Source organism: Gorilla gorilla, chromosome 5, assembly GCF_029281585.2.
Source record: "Gorilla gorilla gorilla isolate KB3781 chromosome 5, NHGRI_mGorGor1-v2.1_pri, whole genome shotgun sequence".
Taxonomy (NCBI): Eukaryota; Metazoa; Chordata; class Mammalia; order Primates; family Hominidae; genus Gorilla; species Gorilla gorilla.
In genome coordinates this window covers 85,688,519-85,706,123 of record NC_073229.2, presented here as the reverse complement: position 1 = coordinate 85,706,123, position 17,605 = coordinate 85,688,519, and the positions used below count along the sequence as shown (strand labels likewise).

The 17,605-nt window shown below is 33.0% G+C and overlaps 1 protein-coding gene across 1 annotated transcript in view; it reads left to right on the top strand.

The window, feature by feature from the left end:
• The first annotated feature begins 793 nt into the window (after positions 1-793).
• Positions 794-17,605, top strand: part of LOC129534464 (protein eyes shut homolog) — a 512,806-nt gene continuing 495,994 nt past the window's right edge. Inside the window, exons 1-2 of the mRNA XM_055391596.1 lie at positions 794-973; positions 3,867-3,958. The gene's annotated coding sequence lies outside the window, so the exon portion shown is untranslated. The remainder of the gene's footprint in view (positions 974-3,866; positions 3,959-17,605) is intronic.

Here is a 17,605-nt window from a genome sequence, read left to right as displayed (position 1 = left end):
AAGAGAAAGAAAGCTTGTGTTGGGGATGTCATGAAAATAGCAAAAGAAGAAAGGAACTGGAAGAAAGGCAATATTCAAATCCATTGTTTCAGGAATCATTAGCCAAGAACAATCAATCCAGTATTTATCAAGCAAAAAAAATGATTTAATAATAATATAAAGTAGTTAACAACTTATTCAAAAATAAGCTAACTTGGTTTTATTAATCACATATTTATAAATTTAAGAAATTTAACTGTGGAGTCTTTTGCTCAAAGTGTCTTCATTTTTTTCTGAAAATCTACAGCTAATTAGAATATCATTCAGAAGGTGAGAGTTGTTAAGAAACTCATATAATTTAGAGTGTTAATACAAAAGGTTAACAATTTCTATGCCTCTCAATAATCTCTAGCATTCCCTCACAAACCTCCCAAATCAAATTATTAACAATATTAATCATAATTTGTATCAATATCTTATATAAAGAAGAAATAAGTACATATTTAGAAAGTGTGCCCTTTTCTGTTAACCTGTAACATAAAATCTAAGTAAAAGCAGTGTCGAAGAGTAATCATCTTGATTTCCTTGCCTTACAATGAGATTTTATCATGAAGCCATCAAATACAAAGAAATCATGACAAAACTGCTATGACTATTCCAAAGGAAAGAAGTGCCTGGGCTTGAAAGAGGCAGGAAAGAGACATATGAGCCATTAGAGAAAACATATGCTATGTTAATAATGTGAAACCTAGGTATTGAATATTTATTTCAACCTAAATTGTATTTTCTTTCTGACTCCACAGATTTCAGTTGTGTTCGTTATTATGGAGATTCTTATCTAGAATTTCAGAATGTGGTTTTAAATCCACAAAATAACATCTCCCTAGAATTTCAGACCTTCAGCTCCTATGGACTTCTGCTGTATGTCAAGCAAGACTCAAATTTAGTAGATGGATTTTTTATTCAATTGTTTATTGAAAATGGTACTTTAAAGGTAAGTTATTCATTTCATTTAATTTTTAAAAAATTACAAAGTTGTTCTAATTATGTGCTTCATTGTTTATTTTCAAAATAAAATTTAAACTTAACTCTATATATTATACTCACCACCAGGATGTCTCTTCCTCTACTTTTATAATTTCTTTCTACATATATATGAACCAACAACAACCAAGTATTTTTAAGCAAAAAAACTGATTTAATAATAATATAAAGTGGTTAACAACTTATTCAAAAAATAAGCTAACTGGATTTCATTAATCACATATTTATAAATTTAAAAAATATAATTGTCAGAGTATTTTGCTCAAAAGGTCTCTATTTTTTCTGGAAAATATACCTAATTAGAATATCATTCAGAAGGCAAGAAAGTGTTGTTAAGAAGCTCATATACTATACAGAGAAAAATTTACACTCATACTGATAGATCAGTTTATATATGTTTAGATGTTAATATTTCAAACTGTACATGATTTGAATTAACATTCATTGTCTTTTTTCCTCCATATTTTCAACTTTTCTTCTACTTCTTTATTGACCAGTTTCCCAATTTCTTAATTTCTCAATGATAATAATGGTTACCATTTTTATAACCTTAAGGGCAGGTAGAGTCTGGGAAACCCTAGGGAATCCCAAGATTTTTTTAGAGGATCTTCAAGAGAAAACCTGTTTTTGTAAGTTTTCTGTAGGCAAGGGGTGTTATTTGCCTTATTCACTTTTACTCTCGTAAGTGTATAGTGGAGTTTTCCAGAGGCTACATGACATGCAATTATATCCTTGCTCTAATCGCTAATGTATCATTTTATTATGTATTTTTGTATTTTAAAAATGTGTGTTGTAATTTTTAGCAATGTAAATATTGATAGACACAACTGAGTTAACAAAAACTCCTTGGGGTTCTCAATAAATGTTAAGAATGCAAAGAGACTGTGAGATCAAAAAGTTTGAGATTGCTGACTTTGCACTTGGTAAGTGTTGTAAGAACCTTTCAAAAGTCCAAGGTTACGCAGCTAATAACATTTTGAAACCAACTTCATTTGAAAGTGCATGCTCTTTTCCCAACATCATTCTACCTTAACAAATTTTCTCATATCCCTGCTCTGAATACGTGGTTTAGGGAACTCATCCCAATCATCATTGCAATAACTCAGCACAATAAGGTAATTAACTTATATAATTCTAATATATGAACCATAATAACAGCATTTGGGCTACCATTTCTTTTATGATGTGATTTAAGTGTACATGTGAATTTCCATGAAAGGATGAGTTATACCTTATTATTTAAATAGGCAAATTCCCTTAGTTTGATTTTCTTTAAATGCTCATGTTTCTGAAGTAATATAATATGTACATATAGCACCATGGCACTCCAGCCTGGGAGACGGAGCCAAAAAAAAAAAAAAAGGAAAAAAAATCTAGCCTTCATAGCCTTCATATATAATTATGTCCCAGGTATAATTATGTGTGTTCTACTATGATTGACTTATTTGCCCATTTATAATATTTACTTCACAATATTCATTCATTTACCAATTTAAATCACACAAAAATTTGTATTACCCCATTTTACAAGTGAGTAGATTTTAGCACAAAGCACACGTGAAGTCTCAAAACTTCTAAGTAACAGAGCTGGGATTTGAACTCTGATCATCTAGCTGAAATGTAAATGATCTTAAATTTTCTTAAGATGGAGATTGACAAATTATTACAATTAAGTAAATAATAGTAATTATTGTAGACTTGTAAGTATATAACCTTTCTTTTTCATAAAACCAAAGGGAAAGAAATTCTATACCTCTATTCACTAGTTAGTTTTATGGTTCCTAAATATCTTCGTTTAACCTATTATGAATTAATTTTTTTCCCACTTGATAGGGAAAGTAGTGGCTATCCATTAGTCTTAATAATACATTATTTCATAAAATATTTTCACCTACAATCCTACAAGTCTCCAGTAATTCCTCCTAATGCTTCTTATTGGAGTTTTTAAAGTCAACTGACAATAAATAATCTTATAAAGGAAAGGAGTCTTTTGCAATGGCCAAATATCATAAAAAGTTAAAATATATAGCGTTATCTCTATCTTTGGACTATATGTGAGAGGATTTGGGTATATCAACTTAAATACAGCTAGGGGCACAAGTTATGAAAAACAATGCAAGTGAGTTTCTTAACATATGTGGGTTATAGATCACTTTTAGATACAATAAAAATATTAAAGCCCCTCTCTGGGAAAGAATAGACACGATATAATCCATGTACGTGTAGGCACATGCTTGCTAAGAAGCTTAATAAGCCACTGTAGCACATCCATGTATTTCCTGGGGATACTTGGTTAATCATACCTGATATAGACATGATTTTTCCTCTCTAGATCATAACTTAGTTGCCATTAGCAGTAATTCTACAAATGAACCCAGACACCCTGACATCTCAAAAAACTTGGAATGAATGGTTAGTTTTCACAATCTCGAAGTTTGCCTTCCTGTGACATTCATATTGCCCTCTAGATTTTATTAACCATTCTTTGCCTTGCTCAATTGCTGTTATGTAAGGAAAATTCCTAAAATACTTGCTTTCTGCTAGTAGAGGATGTTGCTTTTCTCAACCATGTTCCTCAGAATACTGGAAAAGAATCTAGACATGTATGTGTACACATGTATGCATGTGTATTTATATCTATATAATACTCATATATTTGTATGTATTAAATCTAGGACATATCAGTTGTAAACCTTCAGTTATCACTTCTCTTTAAGTTTCAAACTTCATGTCTCTCCAAAGTGATGTAAAATATATTGATAAATTATAAAGTCCAGTGCAAATATACGGTATTGATTTCATGCTGAAAAACTGTTTGAGGACAAACTTTTTTCCCCCAACAGTACCACTTTTACTGTCCTGGTGAAGCAAAATTTAAAAGCATTAATACCACTGTTAGAGTGGACAACGGGCAAAAGTATACACTGCTTATCAGGTAAGATAATTATTTCTTTTCCACTTAATCTCATTAAGTAGCAAAGGCTATTCCTCATAATATTGTCCTTGTCATTTCAAAATTGAGGTTATACTGATTAGTATTAACATGTGCATGTGTATGAATTAATGTTTGTCAAGCTTTTCTATATATTCTAAAAAATGTACCGAGAAAAGAATATTATAGGGATTACATTATCAATGAACTCACATAAGGAGATTTACAAAAGATCCATAAAAGCCTCATATTTTTCTCATATGGCTGTTGTAACAAATCAACTAAACTGGTAATTTCTTTTGATGAACAAAGTAAATTATATTCAGTGTAGAAAATGTGGCACTTCCAGAAAAGCATAAAGAAGGAAATTAAAATGGCCCACCACAATCCAGATTGAGTAATTAAGGTATATTATTAATATTTTCAAAAGCTATGTTTGAAGGTGACCCTACCCCCAAATGCTCATGAACGTCTGAAATAAATCAATTTGCCAATCTGATAAGTAAACTTTTCCTTTTTCTCATTTGATTTTTAGTAAATTTTAATTTTTAATATAGATGTAATGCTTTTTTGTTATGTGACTTACCTCCCTCCACCTTTTTTATTTCTTTGAGTGATCCTGAAAACACATACCACAGCCATAAGCTGGTATGTAGATTAAATTATTTTCTGGCAATAGATTATTTAGTAAAAGGAAACATCTGTTTAAAGCCAATAAAAAGGAAAAAAAAAAAGAAGAAGAAGAAGAAGAAGAAGTCCTAAACAGAGATGGGAAAAAAGTTAAATGAGAGGTTTTAAGGAAGTTCTATCTTCCTTAGGCCAGAACTACCCAAATTCTATTATCTAGAATACAGATTCTTACAAATGATTGACCAAAAAATAATGTATCATCAAATAAATTGAGGAAAGCCTACATCATATCTACTTCCCACCCAGAATACTCAAAATGAACATGAACGTTTTAAGAACTCTGAGATGCTATTTAATAAATCATCTTTTTTTCTTTTTTTCTTAATGCTTAGTGTCACTATACTTAAAAGTGCCATGACACAGACACACATTTAATATCTTTCTTCATCATTTTAATCTCCTAAATAACAAATGCTGGGGGCAGTACACTTTGGAAAATGCCATCTCAGTCGAGGTAATAATTTCCCTGGGCAGGGATGACCATCATCTGTAGGGAAGCAAGTGCATGAGCCTTGGGTGGCAGTAAGAATCAAATCATGAAGGACATAGATGGGCTCCTAAATAAAGCAAAATGACAGATTGGTATCATGAAGAGACAGAGGGAAAACCCACAGAAGCTGTTCTGGCCTCAGGCATAGTTGAAAAAGAGTAAAAAAATACATTTTTTAAAAATCATAATTATAGTTTCTTCAACAGGAATTTATATCAAGTACTAATTGTATTACATATATGAATGTATTCCTATAAACAATTATAATTATCTACACTTTTCAGATGCGAAACTGAGAGACAGGGAGATTAAGTACAGATAATGACATAACTAGAAAATGACACAATCTCAAGGCTGCTTTCACTCCAAAATCTGTAAGTGTGAAGCTACAGGCCCCATGAACCATGCTAGAGAAATGTAATATGAATTGAATTCCTGTTTTCCCCCACCAGGAAAGAACTGCTGTATGTTCAAGATTAGGTAAAGATAAGAGTTATAAATGATGTGTCCAGTAAAAATACTAGCAGAAGAAACAACAATATTAATTAACACACACTAAATAATTAACATGTACCATATGTTTACACACATAACTACATCTAATCATCATAAAACTTATAATGCCTATTTTACTAGGATGCTGGGCTGCCACAACAAAGTGGCAGACAAGGTGGCTCAAACAACAGAAATTAATTTTCTCACTATTCTACAGGCAATTTAATCTCACAATTGCAATTTAGTCTCACAATTCTGAGATCAAAATGACAACAGGTTTGATTTCTTTTGAGGTCTCCTTTTGCTTGTAGATGGCTGTATTCTCCCTGTGTCTTCATATCATCTACCCTTTGTATGTGTCTATCTCCTAATTTCCTCTTGTAATAAGATCACCAGACACATTGGATTAAAGCCTACCCTAATGACCTCATTTTAGCTTATTACTTCTTTGAAGACTCTGTTTCCAAATGTAGTCACATTCTCAGGTACTGATGGCTAGGGCATCAACATATGAATTTTGAGTGAAACACAATTCAGCCCATAGCAGTCATTTTGCATATTTGAAAGCTGAGACTCATAGAAGCTGGACAACTTTCTCTATCACATTGCTAGTCAGTAAGGGAGCAAGATTAGAACCCAGATCTCCTGCCGCTTGACCTGATCATTGTTTCTACTAAACATGGACAGTCTGTATTTTTAAAGTAACAAAACACCAGTCTTCTTTAAAAGAAACACTAGATGTTTAAGATTTTTTAAATCCCAAGAATACACATTTTTCACTATCCTTATTACAAAATGTCACTTATAAGAATACTTAACCAAAAAATCACTTTCTTTTATGTTATATGACTATAATTTTGTTTCAATTTACATACACCATTGCTTCTTATTTTTATCAAAAATTAGTTGATATCCTGTCTATATCTGATCTAAATAATCTAAACTCAGAAATATTTCTTCTCAGGTTTTTGGTTTGTTTGAAGTAATAAAAAATTTATAGAAATATATTTTGTCCATGATTATCATCTATAAAGTACAAAAGTGAAGCTCCATTAATTTTATTTTTCAGTATCTTTAAAATATAGTCCTGGGGAAAAAAAGTCAAAAGCACGAATTATGAGTTGAACACAATTCATGAATGTTGCAGCTAAAATTTTTTGACCATTTACATATTCTTCTAAGTAAAAGTAAATGGTGTGCACACAATTCAACACCAGTTTTACCCTCTTTTATTTTGTTATTGTTGAAATATGGCTTTCTTCTTGAATATGAATGTAGGAGAAAGGTCTTGCCTTACGTACTCTTATAGAACTGGGAAGAAAAAGGACAGCAAAATTGTGCTAGGCCCATGGTGATCTATCTCAGAAAAAGCGAAACAAATATGCTGTATGAAAAAGTAACCCGGCTCATTATTTTTGAGAACAAGGAAAGACAAGCTGTTCTGCAGAGCAGGATGGCCCTTTTGAAAAAGAAATGTGTGATTGCTTAAAATAACAAAAGCGGGAAGGAAAATATGGAGTGCTTAAAATCAGGTGAAATACAGTTTGGCATAATAAAGATACTAAAAGCACACATACTAAAAATTATTTTAGTGAGAAATTAACTATAGCTGGTGCTCATATTTTTGAAAGGGACAGTCAAAATGGGACAAAGCAGTAAAGTTAGAAGGCAGAAAAATAGCATAGAGTATGTCATGAAGCAAAATGCAAATGGGTGAGCATTTGTCACTCCACTATTGAACACCACCAGGTAGAACATTAAGGTAGAAAGTGCTGCTGAGAAGCTGAAGATAGTGGCGCATGTATTTTCTGTAAAGCACAAATATGAGAGTCTGATGTTATATTTTATTCATGTCTGTTGGTATACTTATAATTATGCATGTGTATTGTATTAAGTTATTAATATACTATATACTAATAATCATTGCATATATTACACTATAATATAGATTACATTATAATTATATACTAAAACATAATTATATTAACATAATAATTGAGTTTGCCTTTAATAACAAGTGTATTATGGGCCTTTTTCCATTTAAAGTCACCGCTTAAATTCTACCTTGTCCTTGAAGAAGGGTAGAATTTGGGATTAAAAGAGAGTTAAGTTAGGCTTTTCTGACCTCCTAAACTATGGGATTTTAGATTTTTCTAAGTATCTACCAATTAAAAATACTGCCATTAATTTTAAAAATTTACTTTATTTGTTGTCTTAGATTTAAGACAACAATATCCTAATTTGAGTCAATATCTTAATTTGTAAGTAATTCACAAACACTCTGTCAGTTCTAAAACTGTCTCCTGGAGAATTTATTGGTTTGGCCCTTTGGCAGCAGGTGGTTCCTATTCTACAAACTCTGCAAAGCCAAATAACCTAGAACAAATTAGAACATCTTTAATTATCCTTGAGATAATAATTTACCAGCTATGTTTATGTACAGTCATCCACATGCATTGGATACAATAAATCATTGCATTAGACATGCAATAAATTACAAAGCATTTTGAAAAAGGGCATATGATTTATATAAACAGTAAATGACATGACACTTTAGAAGACTGACATGTACCAATGAAATCCACACATTGACAGATATTTTCTCAAGTGATATAGAACCAGATACAAAGCCTGAATGTCATTATATTAATTTGTTAGATGATAATAGGAGAAGGGTGTTCCTTAATTAAGTACTGGTATCAAAAGAAGAGAGGAAGGTAATAATTTGAGATCATTTAGGTAGGAAGGAATGAGAATCGGGTATGAAAATGCAGTGGTAGTCAGGTTGTATAGGTCATCAAATGCCACAGTAAGAACTGTGAACTACATCGTATGCAATAGAGTCTTACAGGAGGATATTTAAGTAAGAGATCAGATAAATAATCAAAGGAGTACTCGCTGTCCTTAATAGGGTAGGCTAATCTACAGTATCCAATAGACTCTCAATGTCTGGGCTTCTCCAGATCCGCTCTACAGCTCATTTCCCGTTTCTTTCTGCACTGGTCCTCTGAGATTTACCTGTGTGGATTAAATTAGTGGGCTCTTTTATGGATTAAATTGGGTTTTCACAAAATTTATGCATTGAAGTGTTAACCCTCAGCAGCTCAGAATGTGTGCTTATTTAGCTAGAGAGTCATTACAGAGGTAATCACATTAAAATGAATTCATCAGGGTGGGCCTTAACAAAATATAATTGGTGTTTTTATAGAAAGAGAAAATTTGGGCATAGAGAGAGACCCATACAGAAGGTAGACACCATGAAGACAGAAGACAGCCACCTTCAAGCCAAGGAGAAAGGTCTAGAACAGATTCTTTCTTCGTATCAAAAAAATAGGGAGGCGGGAGGGTAAAGCCTGAATGTGTATTCGTTTGACCTTGTGTTGTGTCCCATGGGTTGGTTCTCTCCCTAAAGTCAAGGTCTTTGCTCCTGGCAAATGGCCCTCTATTCTGTTCTGATAACTCCTCTCTTCCTCTAGTCTTTAGATGTAGAGATAGTGTCAGAGTAACTATGTTGTGGTCCTGGCATTCTGTACAATCCTTTGTGGCTTTTCTACTCTCTGACCACATCTTTGTGAAAAGTTGATTTATTTAACCTTACTCAAATTATATAGTTGAAGGGTTCCATGTATATTCTGCTGAGAAAATGAATTCTCCACCAGTCAGCATGGTGAAGGACTGGTGAAAGGTTTAATGGGGCAGGACTAGAAGTGGCAAATCCCACCCCTTTCTGCATTCTGTTGGCTAGAGATTAGTCACATGGAGACACTTCATGACAAGGGAAGCTGGAAAAGGTTTTCTAGCTTTGCACCCACGAGGAAGAGTACATCAGCTAAAACAATGTGGAATAAACAAGATGAGAATTATTTCTATAAGGGAAAATATAACTGTCTACTTTTAGGATAAAAACAAAAAATCAGTAAACACAATTTATAACACTTAGTTGAATTTGAGTCAAAGTGCTCATATTTCTTTTAATCTTGATTTTAAGTGGTTTATTGCATTGCTTACAAAATATGTACTGATATATATGCTATTTATCTATTAAATAATTATAACTTCATCAAAATGCACACCATGTCAGATTACATGTTTTAAATAATTGCTTCTTTCTACTATCTATTAAACTACTCCAGGATTCACCCAGCGTACTGGCGCATAATGCCTAGGAATGAAAAATTGTTTCATCATCACATCATATACCTTCTTATGTGTTTGAGTGGTAGAAAATATTATAAAAATGCAGCAAATTGTGCATTCAAAACACAGAGCAGTCTGAAAGAAATCACAAATTTTAGTAACAATTGGAACAAAGACAAAGGAAACATTATCACTAGAGTAAGCATCCAAGTTTTGCACTTCATTTGGAAGACATTAAGAATGAAACCAAGAACAGGACGTGTGTCAATTAGAGCAGGAACACTTTGGCTCAGAGTGCTGGAAAATCAGTGAAGTGGAACCAAACAAACAAAAATTAGCTATTTAACCACTTTCCAAAAAATAAAAAATTTGTTTCTAATGAAATGTGTACATTATCCCATTAATCTTTTAATTAACCCCTGTCAGTAGTGTCAAGAAAAACATGACCATGGAATACTGATTTTACTTTAACTTGAACAAAATAAAAAATGAACAACTGATTTTCATTTTAAATGATAATTATTCATCCAAGGAATTGTTCCTGTATCATAAACCTATTTTTCTCTTCCTTTCCAAGTGGTATATATTCCTTTAACACAAAAGATAGAGTAGGAGTGAAATTTCATCATTTAACGTGAGAAAAGAGGATCTTAAAATGTAACCTACATAGGCCAGTTAATTAGAATAGAAATTAACCATGTTTAAGTTTTTCTTTGAGACAGTGTCTCAAGAAAGAATCCTGCTCCATCACCCAGGCTGGAGTGCAGTGGTGCTACCTTGGCTCACTGCAACCTCCACCTCTGTGATTTAAGCGATTCTCCTTCCTCAGCCTCCCGAGTAGCTGGGATTACAGGTGCCTGCCACCATGCCCAGCTAATTTTTGTATTTTTAGTAGAGATAGAGTTTCACCATGTTGGCCAGCCTGGTCTCGAACTCCTGACCTCAACTGACCCACCTGCCTTGGCCTCCCAAAGTTCTGGGATTACAGACAGGCCTGAGCCACTGCACCTGGCCTGTAATTTTTAATTCAATTTATTCCAGTGCTCTGATAAATTGGTTACCAATCACATTTTAGGGGCTATTTTTAAACACAAAATAATTTAAAAAGTAGGACATTTCCCATCATTTTACTTGAAAACATATTACCTATTATAAAATTACTGAAATTAATCTAACAAAATATACTGCTATTATTAATACTGTTAGTCAAATCAGAGGAGCATAGAGTAATTTTGGTTTTACTTGATACATTCATTTAACATCAGAGTTTTGGGGGTTTTTTCTCTTGAAAAAGATATTTGTTATTATTCTATGGAAGTTCAGCTGAAATTATGTAGCTGATGTCAGTCTATAAGTCGTCTGGACCTCAAGAGTTTTGAGAATATTTTTGGTTGGATTTTGATCAAAAAGGGCAGATGTTACCAAAAGAAGCACATAGCAGCTGCATTTATGTGGAATTACTGGGAAGCTATTGTACCCAGGCATTTTATCATATGTCTGGGATATAAAAATTCAAAGTATACACAAGTCAAAGGCCTGAGTCTTATTCTTTCAGCAAAAATAATTTCAAAATATATTTTGAAAGCACTTTTTAAAACAAGATAATAATATAGGCTAGAAATAGACAATATCATAAAGTATAATTGGCTTATTTCTGCCAAATGCATGCTTTTAGTAAGAACTGGATAATGGCAATTTAGTGACATTTACTGAGCCATACAAATGTATGCCCCTTAGACGCTCAACAACTTATGGAAACAAAGATTAGCATATCATAGTATAGGCTTCAACAGGTATCCACTGATTACTCGTGTCCTTTAATTTTACCTGAAATACGTCTTGTTTTTGATGATATTTTTTACTCTAACCTGATAAGAGAGGTTCTAGTATAAATGACCTACAGTTAAAATTTCTACTTAAATCTTTCTGCTGCATATGATTCACTTGACTCAGCTGTAATTCTAGCTTGCCTCATTTTTTCTCTTATCTTTGCCAAGAGGTCAACTGTCTCCTATGCTAATACAAACATTTTGAAAACAAACTGAAAGTGGATAGTTTATAATTTTAGTATTTCATATAAGAAAACAGAGATGAAAAAATATCCTTGCTAAAAAATAAAACAAGGTTATATTAACCACATATTTAGAAAACCTTCCTGTAAGATATTTCAGTGTAAATATAAAAATAAAGATTATGGTTATCTTATTAAGAGAAACTTGCAATATTGAAGGCAATTGTTGAATGACAAATTTTAATTCTCATTAACTTGTATTATGATCCAGTTGAGTGCATTTTGAAATGCTAGATACATAATACTTTGAATTTAAGTCTTTAAAATGTTTCTCATAGATCACCATAGTGTAATTAGTTTACTGAATCAATAGATGTCAGAAAATTCAAATGTTGAAAGTCAGTTGTGTTATGGGAGGTAAACACACTTTTGAGAAACATTTAGAATAATCATTATTTCAGAAAATTAATACTTAATTCAAGTCATTTTACAAATACTATCAAATTCCTTTCAGTTTGAAAAGAACATATCCTACTTCATTAAGTGTTACTTCTTAAGTTTTTTCTATTAATGAAAAGTTATTTTGTGGAAAGGAATTCTGAAGTATACATAATAGTTGCTTTCATGTGCTTTCTCATTCTGTGTTCATTTAGATGACTTCAGAATCAAAAGTCAAGCCTATATTTGCTTCCTTCAGTTGTATATTATCAGGGTTATAATACCTAATATATTTTTGTTTACATCAAATCTTCTCAAAAAGGATAGTCAAATATCTTTTTGTCATACGGCCTTTTTAAATATATAATGAGAGCATATTGAAGGTAGCAAGCTTCAAGTTAAATCAATACAATAGGAAAGTTAAGTTTCAAAGCATTCTAATTAGGAAGTATGGAACACTTCCAAAAGGGTCTTCACAGTTAATTGACTAGAGCCTACATGGAATAATGCAGTCTGTATATCATTTAGCTTATATACATCAGTCTCTCCCCAAGTTGACATTCTTTATAGTTGTTGGTTACCTGCTGCTTTGGTGTACTCTCTGTTATGACCTCGTAGGTTGCTTTAATTGTTAAAGCCTCATTGATCACTGCATGTCAATAAAAATGAATACATTAAGTCCATATCCACAGATTCTCTAGCAGAATACTTCTAGGAACCACTGAAATGTAAATTCCTAGATAATCCTGTCAGATGTATTTATTTTTCAAGGGAACTAACCATTAATGACTAATTATCATGCTAACTGCAATAAAACACAGTGCTAATGAAATTTGCCCAAATTTAAGCTAAAAGAAAAATTGATCTAGTTATTTTTCACGTGATAGCCAAAAAGCTGAGAAACAATGATCTAGTTTTTTTTAGAAAAAGCTTTGCAAGATTTTCATATTATTTGAAACAATGCAATAATATTATGCAAAATGGTTCTCATATATAATTGACTAAAAAATAACTAGAAATAGTGATTCTGTAATTACCAGAAACAGAATAATTCTTAAAAAGTCAGAGTTCAGCATAGCTGGAGACTTCCATTTGAAAACTGTGGATAATCATGGCATGATAAGTTGCTTATAGAAGTTTAGAACAGAATGGTCACATATCTGAAGGACAGGGTTTAAGAGAAATAGTTTATCCCTCTTGCTACTGGGAGAACTTGACCTAATTCTGTCCAAAGCCAACCCCTCTGCCAACCGCTAGACTCCATCCTTTTTCACATTTTCAAGGACTTCTCTTTTTCAGGATCACCTTTATTTTCTTGTATTATCCATCTTTTTCTCTCTGCTGAACCATTTCCATAAAAAAGAAAAAAAAGGCTTTAAAATTTCTCAGCTGCAACACAGCACCTCTCGAGATCTTATATTACTTTGATTCTGTTCCTCTTCAAAGTCAACATGTCAAAAGTTTGCCACACATGAGATTTTGATTTTGTTACTTGTTCTTTACTATTCAGTCCTATCCAATCTGGTATCCATGTTCCCACAACTGACACAGCTTTTGTTGCTGTCACCTGTGAGTAGAGAATTTTATCATTCAAACTGATAAATATTTAAAAATAAAAAAGTGTTGTTAGTTATGACTCTGGGACAACATGTACAAACAGAAACTATTCTAAGCAGTGTGAGACAATGGTCACTCTATACAACCTTCATGTTGACAAAGCCAATTTTCTGTCTCCATTGTACTAAGCATTTTAGTGAATACACTCTATCTTCTTGAAGTAATTTTCTATGTCTGCTTCAAAAAGAGTAACTTGTTGGTGTTTCTCCTATCTCGGTGACCAATTATTTTTTCTCTTTTTATGCCTGTTCCAGCATGGAACTTTCTTGTGAATTCTAGACTCATCTATCTAAACACATACCTAATATTTTCTCTTGTATGCCTCATCTGTATCTTAAATTTAACATATCCAAAATACAATTCCTGGTCTCCTACTCCTAACATCGCTTCTCTAGTTTCCATTCCTTCCTTCCTTCCCCATTCACACATCCCTCCATGGCCTTTCCTGTCTCAGCAAATAACACTATTGTCTACCTATATAATGAAAGTTATTTTTTACTCATCGGTTCGCTCTTTATATTCAAGCCTTTTCAGAAAGTCCTTTTCAACATTTCATCTTATATCTACTTATTTTTTCTCTGTCACCTCTGAAACCATTCTGGTCAAAGCTTCCTTTTTTATTTTTTTTTAGTTTTTGGGGGGATGGAGTTTTACTCTTGTTGCCCAGGCTGGAGTGCAATGGCGTGATCTCAGCTCACTGCAACCTCCGACTCCCAGGTTCAAGTGATTCTCCTGCCTCAGCCTCTCAAGTACCTGGGATTACAGGCAGACACCACCACACCCGGCTAATTTTGGATTTTTAGTAGAGACAGGGTTTTGCCATGTGGGCCAGTCTGGTCTCAAACTCCTGACCTTGGGTGATCCTCCCGCCTCGGCCTCCCAAAGTGCTGGGATTACAGGCATGAGCCACCACACCTGGCTGCTTCCATCATTTTTTTATTTGGGCTCTGGCAGTTCTCTCTTGCCTGCTTCTCAACATTGTAGCCACTATGGCCAGGGTGTTTTTTAAAAAAACATATTACGTCAAATCACTTCTCTGTTTGAAGGTTCTTCATTGGCTTACTTGTACTCTGAAAATAAAATCCAGACTTCTTGTCATTGCCAACAAGACCCTGCATGGTTGTGTTCCTGCCTGTATTCCTCGACCTCACCCAATACCTGACTTCCTCCCTCTCACACGCTCCATTCACTTTGACATTCCATTACTTCTAGGACTCTCTGAAATGCTTTTTACCCCAGAGCCCTTAATCTCACTGCTTCTTCCAACTGGAATAATGTGTCGTTTTCAGTATTTTTCTCTTCTATTCCCACATTGGTTCCGTGTGGCCTCCTCCTCCTTCTTCAAATTTTAGGTTAAAAGTCATCTCTAGAGGTAAATCCTCCTTAACTGTTCTGTCTAAAATTTTTCCTCTCAAGTTATCTGTTACAGCACCTACTTTCATTTTATATTTACTTGTTTTACTCATTGATTTTCTATATTCCTAACCAGACTGTAAGCTTCATATGTTCAGGGATTTCTCTGTCTTCTTCCCGGCTGAATACACCCCTGGCACCTAGCGTGTAACTGGGGCACAACTTGTTGATTAATAAATAAATATTAAATAATGAATGAAAGGCAGGGATGAAACTTGATTTCAGATTCAACAGTGGGCAGGTGTTGGAGAGGAGAGAAAATTAGCACGGGAAGAAATGCAACCTTAGAGTGAGCCACGTCTGTTTTCTTAAAAACACGCAGGGTTTGCAGTGAAATAAAGCAGATGCAGTTTGGTGCAGCCATAAAAATCAGAAGTTCTGTTTCAGTAGGGTCGCTAGGCTGTCTAACTACTTAGACTTAGTCACAAATATTTTTTTCTCCAGAGTTGCATGAAATTATTTGCATGTTCACAATAACCTGTGTAAAAATCTGGTACATCATAGGTATTGAATAAAATATTGATAATAAAATATCAGTGTTTTAAATGAGTCCTCCTCCTTTCTCAAATATCTTAAAATATTTTCTGTTTTTAAACAGATGCCTATGAAGTTTACTGGATGTTTTATATTTGTGTGCATATTTTATGTAGGTTGTAAACTGTCAAAAATATGAAAACGGGGGTTGATTTAGCTGAGTTATCACTACTGTGGTTATTTTAAATAGATAAAATCATTAACTCAACTTTTGAGTCAAACTTTATATCATAATATTTTATAATTGAAGAATATGTTATGTTAATTATTGAAGAACTTTCTCACTAAAATGGAAACTTAATTTTATTCAAATGGTTGAAAATTTTAGGATAGCATTTAAAAGGGAATGCAAAATGAAAGGTTAAGTGCTAAAATAAACATTTTCTTCCAAGAAATGTTAGCATTTAAAATAATCAAAAGTGATTGTGTTCATATTAAGTTTATATACAAGCAACTTAAGTAACGTGACCCATTCAGAATTATATAAAGCTTGCCATTGGTGATCTCATTGGCAACTCTAAAGAATTTTTTTTCCCCCATGATGGAGTCTTGCTCTGTCATCCAGGCTGGAGTGCAGTGGCATGATCTCGGCTCACTGCAACCTCTGCCTTCCGAGTTCAAGCAATTCTCCTGCCTCCGCCTCCTGAGTAGCTGGGATTACAGGCACACGCCACCACGCCTGGCTAATTTTTGTATTCTTAGTAGAGTCAGGGTTTCACCATGTTAGCTAGGCTGGTCTGGAACTCTTGACCTTGTGATCCGCCTGCCTTGGCCAAGAATTTGGTTTCTTAACATACCTGTGAAAGGAAAGCGATTCCTCTGTTGGTATTATATCACCTCAAGAGGCATGACGATTCTATAATGTTAGGAAACACTACCTACTACATGTCTGTCAGTAATTAGAACTAATTAGAAACATTGTGTATATTTCAATTTGAATATACTAAACTTATAGTTAAAATGTTTAGCTGGCTGAATTTGAAATGGACATTGATTTTACAACTAGGAAATTAAATTGCTTAATGGTCTAGGTTTGATGGTTTCAAATTAATCTATATAGCATGTGACATCTTACTTGAAATGAAAGTGGTTATACAATTGAATTGACTTCCTTTCCAATCAGTTTTCATATCAATAATTGTTAATCCATGAAGAGAAAATACTCTAAAATTAAAATCTGAGTACTTTGAGAGTGAAAACTTCACTTATTCTTTTTTATATTCTCAAGATCTAACAAAATGCTTTGCAGAAAAATCAGTAAATCCTTACTGAGTGATTGATTGAATGAATGAATAAATGAATTAAATATTTACAAAACAGGCATTCAACATTTTCAAAACAAAATTATCTAAAAGAAAAACCAAAAAATAAAAAAGAAAGTATTTTATATGCCTATAGTCCTAATAGACATGTATTACATTTTAAAAGACAGTTATAAAATGTTATCTGTATAAAATGAACTATTTATTATGCACATTATTATTCTGAAGGAAAAATCTACACTACAAATGAAAGTAATGAATACTCTCAGATACACTTGTAAGGTGACAGGAATATTAAACCAAGTGGTAGCACAAGATTAACATAGACATTATGCTCGTAATAATTAACCTCTCACTCCGTCGTTCTAAGAACAATTAAGACCAAATGTACTAATAGGTTCTATTACACTAATGTGATAATAATAATCATGTGAAGATTACTTCTGAGACTCTTCTAATAAAAAAAGCAAAACAGGATTCAAAGATAACACTAAGAAAATATTTTTATACTCAACCTATTGAGGCTTCACAACAGAAAGTTCCATGTTTCCTCCCTGAGGCAT